Below are 14,250 nucleotides of genomic sequence, written 5' to 3' on the forward strand. Positions count from 1 at the left end.
TCAGCTTATCTTCTGTCATCTTTTTCTCCTCTTATGTGGCCAGTGCCTTTCAGACATTTTTTTTTATGCCTCCGCCACGAAGTGGTGCCGGAGGCATTATGTTTTCGGGTCGTCCGTCTGTAATAAATTTTGTGGACAGCGAAACTAAAAAACCTTTTGAGGTATTGTAATTAAGCTTGGCATGTATGTGTATTAGGGGGTAAAGTTGTGCCTATCAACTTTTGGGTGCGCATGCTCAAGGTCAAGAGTCAAAAATTCAAGGTCAAATACTTAAAATTTCACTATTTCCCCCATATCTATGCAATGCCTGAAGATATTTTCTTGAAACTTAGTGTATACATATTACCCAATTAAGATTCTCTGGTGAAAGTTTGGGGTCATGAGGTCAAAGATCAAAAGGTCAAGTAAAATGTTATAATGTCACTTTTTTTCTCTGTATCTTGGAAATTGTTAAAGGTATTTTCATGGAACAAAGTGCATGTACAGACTGGCAGTGGTTATCTAGGGAATTTGGGGTTCATGGGGTCAAAGGTCAAGGGAAATACTTCAAAATTTTACTATTTCCCTTATATTTATGCAATGCCAGCAGGATTATTATTTTTTTTTTAAACTTGATATATGCGTGTATAATCCAATTGAGATTCTCTTTGATTTTTTTTTTTTTGCGAAGAAGGTCAAACGGTCAAAGATCAAGTGAAAGTGCTGAACTTACTTCTTTCTCTATATCTCAGAAGTCGCTCAAGTTATCTTGAAACTTAGTACATATTTATGTATGTTCTGCCTGACAGTGATTCTCTTATAAATCCTAGGGTCAAAGGCCTGATGAAATGAACAATTTACTGTTCAATACAGAAATTGCATTTTTTCTTCATACCTTGAAAATTACTCAATGCATAAACTTATGAAAGGGTCAAAGTCAAGTTAAAGTTCTTTAATCCCCTAATACATGCTCTCCTATTCATCCAATTAAACATAGGTCAAGGAAGATGAACATTCAACACATTTGTGACAAACATGTCATTTTAATATTTTGCCAGTTTTGTGAAAATGTAATCAGACATTGTTGACATATACTATAGACCTATTAGGAGAATCATGCATTATGGCGGAGGCATACCAGTCGCCATAGCGACATTTCTAGTTAAACAGTTCTTTTGTTTTCATATCACTAAGAGTGTGATATTGTTGGTGATTGATAAAAAGAAAAAATTAGAAGAAAGATAATATACTTCCTGAATTTCATATTAGTCCAACTTAATTTTAGAGTAGAAATATGTGTAAGACAGTATGAAGAGTTGATTTTTCTTTTTTCATTTTAAGAGTGGTGACCAATATAACACAAACACATTGCTGCCCTAGGCCTCTAAGAATTGTAGGTGTAAATTGCAAAATTGTATTGAATTGAATTAGAAATGATGAAAATGTCAAGCTCTATACAGCTGTATTTATGCAAAATAATGAATATGAAAGAAAGTGTACATGTAAACAGAATTTGTGATTAGGATTTCTAAAGTTCAGGTGAGCATTCAGATGCGTGAAAGCTAGATGTGTAGTACGTATAGTCCAACCTCCATTATCCTGTCTTCTCTTATCTAGAACTGTCTACATATCATCTGGACGTGTGCATGCAGTGAAGATTTTTTTTTTCATCCAATGGTTATGATGAATAAACACTGATTTTAAACTCAGAACCCACACAATTTGCCTGTAATATTCTCTACAGAGTACACAAACATTGTTCATTCACACCAAATCAGTCATCCTCCTCACAGACAGACTAGTCACTGTATTCTCACTGTACTCGACTGTGTCGGCATCAACATACTGCCTTGCATTAACCCGTTGAGGACGGTTTGATTTTGCTACAACACGCATTTCCCATAGACAACTGCCCGAGTATACTTGGGACTCGTCCTCAATGGGTTAATATTGTTTCTCTGAGATCTGGCATTAAAAAGCCTTGGTTTCAGTAATGTTTTCTTTGTACTTTCAGTTATAAAGAATTATGAGATGCATGAAAAATATAATGATGCCTAGTAGCTTTCTTCATTATACAGTAATGTATTTTTTTCAAATTCATAAATGAGGATGATTATAATTAAATAGATATAATTTACAGTTGATGCATTCTTTGTCATTTGATAATATGGGTATACAGATACACATGTATACATGTATTTATATGTATATGTGTGTGTGTGTGTGTGTGTGTGTATAACCCAGGTCTCCCAGAAAGAGCCGAACCACTAATTTTCTATTTCTTGAGAATAAAAAAAATGTCATATCTTTAATTGCATGTGATAAAACATCTTTTAAAATTTTCTCTCAAATTGGGAAATGTTTCTAAATTTCTTCAGATTTTGCAGAGATCTAAGGAATTTGATCTACAGTATATTCCATGGAAATTTTGGTCAATGAAAGATATACAGTGATCAAGTGTCAATTTCTTTACATAATGACAATTTCTATTTCCCCAGACCTTTATTGGTTGAAATGCGATATGTAATCTTATCTTTATTAGATCAGTGAGTCTGCGGAGCAGTCATCGGAGAGGGAAATCTTTGCTGCGTGGCTACGTTCTGTTGTCCATCAGGTCCCCAGCAAGCATTTCAGGTCCTTCCAGACAGAGGTGTTTGGAATATCCATGAAATACCTGCAGTCCACCAGCTCATCAGAAGTCTCCAATACCACTGAGCCATCCTCTGCGGCATCTGGTGGTAGCCAGGGCATCCAGCAGCCAGACCTCCCCCCTGCTGCCACATTCACTCCAGCCACTCGGCGTTGCGGCTCTCAGCCTAGGAGCAGCTGCTCTCAATCCCAGGCCCCTGATGCTCTCCTGCACCAACCTCCTCCTCCTCCCATCTCCCAGCCCAGCGGAGGCATCTCTGCCGGTACCACAGCAGGTGTCATCTCCCAGGCAACACCGGTTGATCAAGACGAAGAGGATGCAGATGACATTTCACCAGTCTCCTCCCCAGTCATCCCTTTGGACATGGGTTGTGTATAGTTTAGCCAAGGTATACCCATGACAAGCTGTGACAATGACTCTCTGTGAAAATTCTTGCCAGTGAACTGACAATCTTGAATAGATATGTGTTTTGCATTTTCAGACTTCTGTTACTCATTTTTATTCATACAGTGTGTATAGTGACTTCTTGTTAGCCTGGTTTTTATGATATGGGCAAAAGGAAATGTATACTGTGAATTTTGTATAGCCTGTATATTATTTTGTTGCATTGTATTAAAAAAAAGTATTCCTACTACATTTACAAAGTATGTATCAAATTGTGTATTCCTTTTTGAAAGGGGGAGTTTACAGTGAAGCTAGGTATAGGATTGTCCTGGTACAAAATCTCATATATCATTAAATTGTATTTGTAATACAAAGAAAAAGAAATCCATGGAGGCGAATAGACCTATATTATATTGTATCTATCATTTGTAAAGGGAGAGTTTACAGTGGATATACATGTACAGTGTATTAGATTGTCTTGGGAGAAAATCTCATGCATCCTCAAAACGGCAAATTTGTTTACTTGTTTTGGTTTTGGGTTTGGTTTTTGTCCGAGTACATATCAGGAGGCATCGTGGAAGGTAGAAATATAAAGCGTAACTACCAAATACTTGTACAGTATACACTACAAAGTACCACACACAATGCCCCAAAAATATTTACTGAGTAAAGCCACTCATTGAGTCAGTGTATTAATTAACACACCACCATCCCTCTTTTAAACAAAACCACTGTTGCTTTTGAAAAAAAAAAATCCAGCAGATTTTGTTTTTCTTTGTACTTTTTACGTATATTGTGTATGTGTATGTGTATGTGGGTGCATGTACATCTCTGCTTCGCTAAGATTGGTTATGCATGCAAAACAGACTCACAAAATGTTCACATGTCATGATGTTCACACGAAATGTGAATAGTCGTTTCAAAAATTTTTGGACAATGTGGGCACATCCCATTTTCATGTATGTTGTAATTTTAAGGCAAATAAACTGTAATATTTAAAAAAAAATGCATTCTCAACTTGCATATTAATAGACTGTTCTTTCCCGTTTCTTAGAGAACACTAGAAGGTTTTCGTTACTGTTTTGTATCCACTGTAGTGGAGATTCTGCGTCTTCCAACTCCATACAAAATAATTCAGTAGCTCAGTAGGATGGTATCTTGTTGAGTCAATTATTCCCAGAGTAGTCGTGATGCCAAGGATGACAATTTTCACAAGCTACACGGTGTAAAGGTTTAGCAACCCCTCAGGGCCACTCCTGTATGATATACTGCAGTAGTTTTGCGTTCAATAGTTACCATAACGTGCGTCTATAAGTTTGCGATAGCCGACATAATACAGTATTCGTGATCAATTGTTTCAAAGGGATGGTTCTTGATGCATTTTAGACGTCGGGAAACACGTTGCTGATTCTCTGTTGGGTTCTTTTAGCATTTTCAGTCTCTGTTATTTACAGTCTTTAATATTTTAGAACAGAGAACTATACATTCTCGGCATGTCTGCAGTAAATGTAGTCTGGCATAATCTAACAGCCTTCATATATCCCCTCGAAGTTTTTTGTTTGTGCACCCTTCAATGACAAATACTAGTAGATGTGAAATGTGTGACTCCTATCCAACGTCCTAATTTGTTGAAGGATAGCTGCATCAACTCCGATCTGATCCAGCACTTTTCATAGCACTACATTGTACTACATGTATACAGTTGTACAAATGTAAGAGATGTATGCACAAAGTGTACCTTAGTGGAACACTTATTTTTGTCATGATCACTGTGATATTACAGCACAGCTTCTGAGGATCAAACTTCCCTTATAGGCAGTTGCTTTTACGTGTTATTATTTTTCATTTATTTGACAAAGAGACAGACAGGGAGGTATCACCACCTTCCTGACACAAGTATACAAACAATACAAAATACAACTGTACTAATGCAAATACATTACACATTTAATGGCACAGGAAATAAATGCAGAAAGGAAAGAAAGGAAACTACATGCACTGCATGCTGGTCTTGGTATGGATTGTTGCTCGAAAGCACTTCACCCAAACAAATTGTATTGAGAATAAATATATAACGAAATATAGTTATTTAGTACAAAAAGATAGCACGATAAAGAATTATGTGCATCTTAATAGAAGGAAGACAAATATGTCAATCATGATAATAATAGGTGTGATGCTGATGTGTCTAATCGTCTGTAGAGAACTATAATACCAAAATAACCGTCTTGAAAATTACACACAAGTGAAATAAAAAACTTATTACAAGTAGAGGTTAATTGGAGAAAAACTAACATACATACAATATAACTGATACCATTAGAAGCCATGAATTTGATTTATACATCGTCAGATCTATCTCATCATTATATTGACACTATCAAATTAAAGTTTCTAATTTGATTAATAACCTAATAACTTTAGACAACTCTACAACTACATTGTATAGAAACATACAAATTAAAAAGAAACTACAAAATATAAATTGAAATGTGTACACTAAAAATAAAATTGGAATAAAATTCTAAAAATTGTTACAACAGGAAGTGGATTGAATTAATTTCTACATCAATACTTTTAAAATCATTTCATAGTGTAAAATAACAATTTCATAATATAAAATAACATACAGTATTAACAATCATAAGCATTTACAGTACGATAGCTTGACATAGAAAAACAAAATCATACTCATACGGGGAAAAAAAATTCATTGCTTGAACGAGCTGCAAATTAAGAATCATAAAAGACAATCAAAACTTAGATATACAAGTATTACAATTATACATGTATTTCAGAGGTATGATATTCACTTTAAAAAAATCAGATAACTACATTATGAAGAGATATATACAGCTTTATGTCATCAATAATAGATAAGATATGCACATAATATAAGAGAATAATCTAAAATTACATAACAAAATTGCTTATAAATCGAAACGAATATCAATAGGCCCTACTGAATTTTAATCTTGTTAGAATATCAGGTCGTAAAAGCTTATCAAGACCCTTTCTGCTGTAAAAAGTACGAGGTCATTAGCATAGGCTAGAGTATTGAATGGCTATTATGGACTGTCTTACTTCTCTCACATCTCACATGGTAGTTGGGCTGATGCTGCCTTTAGCTCGGCGCGGTGATCGCCTCTGCCGTCGCCGTGCAGAAGGTTCATGGTATAGCTGGAAATTTTGGACAGCATAGTGGGTAAAATCCTCACAGACCTTCTCGAAGTCATTCCATTCAGTGGCATTGGCAGCAGTGATGTCCACCCAGTGTTAGGGAGTCCATTGTCGTGTTTCGTTTGGTTGACGAGGTGAAGCAGGCAATTGAGATGGAGGGAGCCGTTGCTCAACTGGAGATGAAGTTGACAGGGGCATTTCAGCATCTTGTAATTGGTCTCTTGAGGCATTTATTGGGGAAGCTGTATTATCCAGCTGAGTTGGGCTGACGTGCATAGGGGACACATCAAGGCTTGGTGTTGCAGGCTGCATGACTTCAGCAGCATTGTCAATTCGCAGGGGGCTAACTGGTGACTCGTGGTCACGGCCTCAGTCGTAGGAGTCGTGATGATGATGACGGCTATCTGATGAAGGCAAGTCTGGTACTACTTGGGCTGGCCGCCGTATAATACAGATGACGCTTCATACGGTGTGAGCGACGGGGCACAGGGGGTGTCTGGTGCAACGTCGGGAGTGGTAAGGGAGACTTAAGGCGGGCTTCTGCTGATGAGTTGTAAGCTGTACAAGCGATGTGCTGGAGTGTAGCCCCATTACATAATAATGTATTTCCTTCTCCCGACGGATCCGGGATAAGTTTCGACGAAGCCTTATCGTTGGTCTGGTAAGGATTCGCAGCATTTTCTAGCTGTGTCAAACTCAGGTGGGCACTGTCTACAGCTAAAGGCGTATATAAACCTCAAACTACTGTGCTGCCGTAGCTGATGTCGTTTAAGTGTGTGCTGATTTACAGCTCGCCACAGGGAGAAAATGTCCATCTGTCTGAGAGTGAATAGGGGAAGATTTCCCTGACAGATGAATCTGTGGAGCTGTCTGCCGATGTAGCTGTTGGATTTATACGATACATCCTGGTCAGATGACGACGCAGTCCAACAGCAGTCGCCATCACAGTACCTTGTGGCAGTCATCACAAGTATTGGACTGGGCAGGCAGAGGCTCAAGTCCAGAGGACTCGGGCAGTTCAGCATCCGATCACTGGGAGGTATGATAACGGCAGAGAGTGAGCCAGTTCAGCGCCAGATCGCCGCGTGTTTTTTTTTAGACGGCACAGATTGGGGAAACCAAAAATCTATCGGGGACCCTATCCCTAAACCTAACCCTAATCCTAATCCTAACCCTAACCATCAAACCCTAACCCTAACCCTAACCCTTACCCCAACCCTAACCCTAACCATAACCATAACCAAAAACCCTGACCCAACGTTTTTCCCATAGGTTTAACACGCGCCATGCCCCAATCTGTGCCGTCTTTAAAAAAAACGCCGCCGGGAGACTCGGCCAGCTCACGGCTAGACCGCTGGGAAGGCTTCACGGGAGATCGACTTGTGGCACACATCCAGGAGAGACTGCACCAGATCGCCTGAGGAGACTGCACCAGATCGCCGGGAGAGACTGCACCAGCTCGCTGCTCGGCGGGGCCAGACCGCTCGCTGTGAAGACTCAGCCAGATCTGCACCAGATCACCGGAATCGTAAGCCAGGTCAACACCAGATCATTCAGCAAGCTCAGCAGCGAGAACAAAATTCCGGGAAAGCTCGGAAAGTGAGTATATTCACGTAAACGTGAATATTCGGGAGTCGGTGCGTGGCGTGCACCTTAATAAAAAAACACACAGCAAGACCAGTGAGTATCTTTCTTCTTTTAGCATTATCTTCGATTTTGAATTTAAAACACATCTAAAAATGGTTCACTTGGAAATCTCCGCTTCACACTCAAAGCAATTCTAAGTGCTCTATACGTGTACTGTATCTGTATCTGAATTTTGTCAATGCCTGTTTTCCCCGCTTTCCCCAAAAATTATACTACAATAACCAATCTTACACTGATCGTTATTGTTTTATAAGAATAATGTCGTTTGCTCTTTAACAAGAATAAAACGGTTTGTAGTTTTCTATAAAATGAATCAATTTGATTTGACCACTCAAGATGTTAATGAATTTGCACGCCAAGATTTATAAGATTTATCTGGACGATTAGAGTTGAATTTGACGCAGGGTGGTGTTACTCCTATTCCTGTCTGCGTCCCGTGGATGAGGTGCTCCGAGTAGATGTCTCGGGAAGACTTAATAATAATAAAAATGATCACAATAATAATAGTAATAAATGGCCCCTTAAAAAGTGCTAAAGTCCATCAAAAAGGACATAAAATGCAGCACTGAACTTCGCGTCAGAGTCCTGTATCTACGGCTGACTCCAAGTCCGCCCATTTTACGTTTATTGGCAGTATGCCAGGTCTCGAAGGCGCCAGTGATGAAGCAATGTGCTTCCACGCCGTTACCAGCATCTCGGAGTGCCTTACGGAGGGTGGAGTACTTTTCCACCTTGGCATTTGCGCTGATTGTGCAATCCTCTGGACCGCTGTCGAATGGCACAACGTCAATGATTGTGATTTTGGATATCCTTGTATGACCCGTTTTGTCTGGGCGTTCTCTACGGAGGGTCACCTAGGACATTTTGGTTGCCTGAGCCACTTCACGTGTCGGAAGCTTGCAGACCTTCTTTACGTTCTTCGTGATGCAGGAGCGTTGTTTGCAACTGACTTCAGATAGTCGGCAGCCCTCATCACAAAGTTGAGACCTGGCAGGTCTCAACTATATTATATCTTCTGCCATGGAGCTAGGAGCGATGCCATGATTGTGTCAAGATTCTGTTTCAGCTTTTCAATGAGGTTTGTGATATTGGTGAAGCGAGGCAAGCCTGTTGGTACTCCCAGGTAGCGGTACTGCTCTTCGTTGAGTGCCGGCATCTCCTGACCCTGGATGGTAAACGTCCGTGGGAGGACAGTTCTTCCATGTCGACAGTTTAGGCAGAGTGAGGCACATTTGGTTGGCTTGAAGGAGAGATTCAAGATGTCAGCTTGAACGGAAGCCGTGGCCAGTAGCCCTTCAAGACCCTCAGGTGACTTGCTAAGGAGCACGAGGTCGTCAGTATAGGCCAGGATGGACAGCTGTTGATCGTGGACTGTCAAGCCAAGATGTTCATCTGCAGCTCGCCTCTTAATGGCTCTTATGATGAGTTGTATGGTGAGGTTGAAGAGCACCGCCGACATGGGACAGCCCTGTTTTACACCTGCCTGGATATGTACAGCTTCAGTTTCCCCACTTGGCGTTGAGAACGTTGTCGTAGCGTCCGTATAGACATCCTTCAAGAGGAGAACAACATCGTTGGGGACACCGAGAGTTTCAAGGACGATGTACATCGCCTGGTGTGGGATGCTACCGAAAGCGTTTCTCAAATCTAGCCATGCGATGGATGCCTGTTTCTGATTTCTCCTACATACAGCCCTTCAGAGCTGACGAAAGGAGAAAGGTGTGTTCATAGCACCCCTGACATGGACGGGCGCTCTTCTGCTCAGCACTGAAGAGATCGTTGTCACAGGCCCAACTCGTGATGCGATCTGCCATGCGACCTGGGACATTTTGGTTGACATAGATGTCGCGGTGTTTGATTGGCCCAACGAAGTGTTGAATAGCATCGTGGCGACGTCCGATTGGTACCATGTCTGATTGGTACCATTGGTACCACTGGCTGACAATGGTTACACCTAATAATGTTTGGAAGAGTTTCCTCGTAATTGAATTAACATCTGCTCTTGGCACAGGGTTTTCACCGCTTGGTGGCTGGCTGCGTTGGTTGGAAAACAGTTCAGCCTTGCACGGTGGATTGTGCCCACATCGTCTCTAGGTCCCTGTAGCTGTGAAAATAATTTGTAAACTTAAACAATTTAATAGACGAAAAGCATGGGAAAGAATGGTGCAGCAGAAATATAGAGAAAGGTATGGATATGGGATCGGATGAGGAGAATGTGCAGAGGATATTTGTTAGGTGATTCTTTCTTTGGTTTACTTTTACCCCCGTGGGGGTGGGCCGATCCCGGAGGTACTGCAATACCGGGCCAACCCGTGGCCAGGATGGAGCAAGCCCCTATTCCATGGCCTAGGTACAAAAATCAGTTTAATATACAAGCGACTCGGTGAGTCGCGTTTCAGATATTAAGCTGAAAAGAACAGATACTACACATGATCTTAGCCAAAAGGCCGAGAAGCGATAACGAATATTGCTACATGGACGAAATTGAACTCCGATTGCAAATATGTGGTCGCAGTTACTCAGTGGATTCCACCGTATATTTTCAAAATTAGTATGATCATAGCCGACCAGAGAGAAAGTTATGTAGGTGTCTGTAATATTTCAAAATATCATTCATTTTTACGCATTTTCGTCACAAGATTCTGCCATAAAGTCCAAGAAATGATTGGAAATCTTGGAAAAAGCACACTTTGCTCGTATACGTGATCGCCCATACACGTTGTATATTTGCATGATAATAAGACCTCTGAATATTGACCTCACGATCTGCCTGAACGAACGCGTACGTGCGCGCAGTGCGCACCATACCGTACCACCGACTACTATCGATAGTCAACCAGACGCGTCCCATGTATAGTGCTTGCGCTATTCATTCCTGGGTCTGCTTCTTGCAAAAATGATTATTGTGCTCCTTTGACCATGTCAGTGATCCCTCGCTTGACAGAGACGAGTAAAATTAGTAAAATTCAAATGATGTGTAATGGAACGGTACACTCAGCATGCTGAAAATGCCGGGCATTTTCTTTCCTTCTAACGACCCAATCTTCGGGCAGATTTTCTTCTATAGTCTTAATACGGTAAATTTCATTTTGTATAAATGGAATGTATACACAATGTGGCTTCACGTGCGTTGAAGCTGTAAGATATAGTATATTACATGTAAGCAATATATCAAATGGTATGTTCTATATCAACCACACACTTTGCGATGCAGTCTTCATTGAGTAACTTGGTTCCTCGCACTTACGGGTGTGAAGCACAGGAAAGTAGAAGCAATACAGCGCTCGACCAACGAACACTAAATATTCCAGTAGAATGTGTACACAACGTTTCGTGTGGTCATTCGTTTGCTGTCGTCTACTAAACTTTGTGTCCATTGTACCCAACCTATATTTCGTGAGGTCTGTTTTAGTTTAAAAGTTGTGAAAGGCTTTGAAATCATTAGGTCAACTCCATTTAAACAAGACCGTGAAATTCGTTTTTCATAATGACTCGTTACTATAGTACATTGTGTAGATCCTACACGTACCATCGGTGGGTCCGTTGTGTGTGTGTGTGTGTGTGTGTGTGTGGTCTACATTCACTACGCACGGCGCATATCCGTGTTTTTCCCCCTCTTCTCTTGGTCGTGTATCGATGTATATTATGGAAGAAACTTGTAATCGATTCATTATGACTGACGCATCATAATAATACCGCTTAATTCGAATCTGCACTTTGCAATTTGAATATCACTGGTGAATTGAAGCCAAAAACAACTGATCAGTGATTTATTATTTCACAACTACATTGATAACCTGCAAAGAAAGGAATCGTAGTAAACTTGCGAAGTCTGGGAGTCCGCCTTCAGGGAGTGAAAATAAGAGGCAATAACATACAGTTAGAGATTACTAACCAAAAAGCATTCTGATGCCCCTCTGATGCCCCCGACTAATGCCCTATGAAAATAGCGATATATTGCATTTGTTTAGTGTACTAGTAACCATTATGCTTGAGGGCCATCCATTATGGTTTAACAAATTTAATTTATACTTCATGTTATCCCCATCTTGAATGGAAAGCACTGTCATTGAAACAGGCCTATTGCAATTTATAATGACATGCCGAGTGATGTATAAATGCACGGGATAGGCCCTATTTATTACCTCACATAATCAGGATTCATATACCTATAAACATGACATGAGGTTATAACGGATATCAATTAACTCACGTGGATGTGCTTATGAAGAGATGGTGCGAAGACGGATTCAAAGTGGGTATCATAGGCCTGACGAGCTCATGGCATTCCATGGTGTCAGGCCCTATCTGATTACTCCTCGATGTATGCGGGCATGATCAGGAGTGATGATAGGCCCACTTCGCAGTGTAAATGTATGTTTTCCCTGTCCATGCCATCAACAGGCTGTGATGTTCCACTGAGGTGCTGTGATCTCTGTGCGCACGTGGCCTCACCCTCGTCTCATAATGCCAGTAATCTATGATGCAACCAAATACCCTGGCAAAAACCTCCGTACAGGTGCAGTGCTGACCCTCCATGCGCGATGACAGATTTAGGGTTTTCCTGAAGTAGCATGCAGAAGGTGCTATAAGTCGATTAGTTTGCACGTCACAAAAAGAACAGCATCCGCAGTTCCGCACGTAGAAGGAGACACCTTTCATGTGACCAGGGAGGTGATGTAACGCATGCTCGTGACGCCGATTCATCTTCTCTTCTTTCGTAATGGGGGGGGGGGGACTCTCCCCGCTTTGGTGGAAGAGTCCTTGGTATAGGGGAGAGTGGGGTGACCTGGGGGTGCGGGTGAAGTGGGAGACACTTCTCATATATCTCAAAAAGTTTTGAATATATCAGCTTTCAAGTCGTATCCCCTATCTATAGGCATTTAGCTTTGGCAACAGATTTATAATACAAGCACATCGTGAAAGCTCTGCAACACAGCTCTCCTGGAAAGTTTAATTTTGAATTCTTTTTTTTAATGACACTTTTTGTAGTTTTTGCATTCAGTGTGAACTTATTGTGAAATTATTTTGAAAAAGAAAAATGGGATAGATGTATAATGTGTTTTGTTCGTAGTGCGGTGCAGGTATACACTTCCACAGCAACACCTTCTCACTAATCGAAATTGGAGAAATGAGACTCGGGGTACGCCATGAGATACTCAAGGAGGTTCTCTCATACCTCCTTGAAATACTGCAGCTTTTATTGGAGGAAGTTTCACGTGGACGAGTCGTTGAGCCAGTAACGTTTTACAATATTCAGCAATCATTTTATAACACAATCTCAGCAGGGAAATGACTCACCTCTCTGGTAGGCGGTGAAACAACGTAGTTAAAGAAATTTACAAATCAATTGTCACTTCTGACAGCAATCCACGATGTTCGGATATTATTATCAATCGGCGGCCTTATCTTTCTTACGGCGGCTGCCTCAGAAGTCGTGTGCTTGTCGGGCGGTGTCCGTGGATGGGCCACGAGAGAGAAATATATTACGCCGAGTGGCTTTCAGTACTAGGAATTGTATCCGTCAATAACATTGAGGATAAACACACTGGCGAGCAGAGGCTCGCGAATAATCATGAGAGAGTTTGTCTACATAATTACATGATAAGGAAACTGGTCGAGGAGAAAACGAAATAGCGGAGAGGGTCAGTGACCCACAGAGAGAGAGAGAGAGAGGGGGGGGGCAGTGCATGTGTGGAAGACGAAGAGGTCGGAGCGGAGAGAAGGAGATTCTGATTGTGGAGGAGAGAGAAACAGAAAAGTTGAGCTGCTACAGGTATAATGGAGGAAGTGAGTCAGACAAGAAGTGGTCTATTTTATCATGAAGCTACAAAGTGTAGCTTCATGAATAACCCCATTATTATAGGATGAATGGTTTTGAGAGCCCATTAATATCAACGCGAATGCTCTATATGAATAGGTGCATGAAATGTACTTTCCCATCAACTGCTGAACTGCATCAACGCACATATATAGATGAGATGAAAATTGAGATGAGGCATAACGAAAGTGACTGCAGGGGACTGCATCTCTAACAAAATATTGAGATATTGGTTCTGGCGATTATTTTAATTGCATCTATAGGTCTATAATTTTCTTTTTTTTAAGGAAAAGGTGATAGGACTTAATTAAGTAATCAACGTTAGTTTTCCGTAAATGTCTCGGCATTCTTTTTCCAGTGTGAAATTTCCACATGCATGCTGATCCAATGAGATTTGATTTGTCCCCTCCACTTTTGCCTTCGGCCGCTTGTCGCAAAGTAAGCCCTATCCAATGAGATCCAATGAGATTTGATTTGTCCCCTCCACTTTTGCCTTCGGCCGCTTGTCGCAAAGTAAGCCCTATCCCTAAAATGTAATAAGATCACATTCTATTGTACTCAATCAAGATCACCAGTAGCCTAAATGACC

General features: G+C 40.8%; 1 non-coding gene across 1 annotated transcript; it reads right to left on the reverse strand.

Moving 5' to 3' along the window:
* Positions 1-10,107: 10,107 nt before the first annotated feature.
* On the reverse strand, positions 10,108-10,299 carry LOC139739948 (U2 spliceosomal RNA). The gene has a single exon (XR_011711533.1). It is a non-coding gene; the product is annotated as a U2 spliceosomal RNA (small nuclear RNA).
* Positions 10,300-14,250: the final 3,951 nt, after the last annotated feature.

This window comes from Diadema antillarum, unplaced genomic scaffold (genome assembly GCF_040938485.1).
Source record: "Diadema antillarum isolate AM-2024a unplaced genomic scaffold, OU_Dant_1.0 seq00000821_RagTag, whole genome shotgun sequence".
NCBI lineage: Eukaryota > Metazoa > Echinodermata > Echinoidea > Diadematoida > Diadematidae > Diadema > Diadema antillarum.